General features: G+C 36.1%; 1 protein-coding gene across 1 annotated transcript in view; it reads left to right on the top strand.

Moving 5' to 3' along the window:
• ADAMTS9 (ADAM metallopeptidase with thrombospondin type 1 motif, 9) overlaps positions 1-1,487 on the top strand; it is a 189,036-nt gene that overhangs the window by 33,514 nt on the left and 154,035 nt on the right. The gene's annotated exons all lie outside the window — the stretch shown is intronic.

Here is a 1,487-nt window from a genome sequence, read left to right as displayed (position 1 = left end):
GCAAGCCAGAAAATTGCTTTTAAGCACAGTTAGTCACTCTGTCTTAAATGGTTCCTTTTAGTTCTTACTCACTTTGTGACTGGTAATAAATAGAAAAAAAGATAGCACTGTTTACTTATTCTGCTCTAGGTGCTATGCTAGTACTTTGCATGCAGGATCTCGAATCATTCCTTAATGCCATTCTATGAACTAGGTACTGTTCTTACTGCATGTTCTAAGTGGGAGAACTGAGGGTGAACAAGAGCCAGTTATTTCCCAAGGTCAAATAGGACATGAATTAGGTCTCACTCCCTTCATTGCACTAGTTCTTAGAACACTGACTGTGGCAGTGTAGACAATTTCCCTTTTGTAGGCATCAAAGCCTACAAAGCCAACATTAACTCATGTTTTTGGAATAAAATGTTAGAACTGCAATGCCTGAGATGTGGCTACAGGAAGCATAAAACTGCCAGTTATAGCTTTTTCACATGCCTAAATTTGTTTACATGCATACGTGAGGACTCAAATTGCTAAATATGATACTTTTCTCCAAATGCAAACATGTATTAGCTTCTTGGAGATATCAACATGCTATTTTAGGATTTGAACTAGGCCAGGTTTCTCACAACCTATTTAGTTAAGTAAATGTGATTAATTTTTGAGGAATCCTCAAAGAAGAAGAAACATGAAAAAATGATGTCCTGTTTCCAAGTGTCTGATTTGAACTTCAAGAAGAGGCAAGAAAATGGTGTAGCCACTTTGGAAAACATTTTGGTAGTTCCTCAAAATGTTAAACATAGGGTTACCTTATGACCTAGCAATTCTACTCCTAGGTATATATCCAAGAGAAATGAAAATATATCCATCCAAAACCTTGTACATGAATGTTCATAGCAGCATTATTCAATTTGGTTGTTGAATGTCCACCCAGATGTCCACCAGCCGGTGAATGGATAAACATAATGTGGTATATCCATACAGTGGAATATTTGGCAATAAAAATAAATAGAATACTGATACACACTATAACATGAATGAACCTTGAAAACATTATGCCAAGTGAAAAAAGCTGTACACAAATAGCCACATATCGTAGGACTCCACTTATATGACATGCCAGAATAGGCACATTCATAGACACAAAGTATAGGTTAGTGATTGCCAGGGGCTGGGAACATGGGACAATGGGGAGTGACTGCTGATAGGTATAGGATTTCTTTTGGGGGCGACGAAAATATTATAAAGTTAGATGGTGCCAATGATTGTACAACTCTGTAAATGTACTAAAAAACACTGAATTGTATACTTTGAAAGGGTGAATTTTATGGTATGTAAATTACCTTAAACTATTATTAAAAAGTAATAATCAATGTGAAGCTTTGTATGAGGGGGAAAAAAAAGAAGAGCAAGACAGACCATTTGTAGTGTTTTTTCCATGAGAGTGAGATTTCATTATGTAGCCCATTGTGATTAAACTATTAGCAAAGTGACCTTAGCGATTCCTGAAA

Source organism: Propithecus coquereli, unplaced genomic scaffold (assembly GCF_000956105.1).
Source record: "Propithecus coquereli isolate 6110/MARCELLA unplaced genomic scaffold, Pcoq_1.0 Scaffold1, whole genome shotgun sequence".
Classification (NCBI taxonomy): Eukaryota; Metazoa; Chordata; class Mammalia; order Primates; family Indriidae; genus Propithecus; species Propithecus coquereli.
Note: the sequence above shows the minus strand (reverse complement) of the source record. Positions and strands in the feature narration are given on the sequence as shown.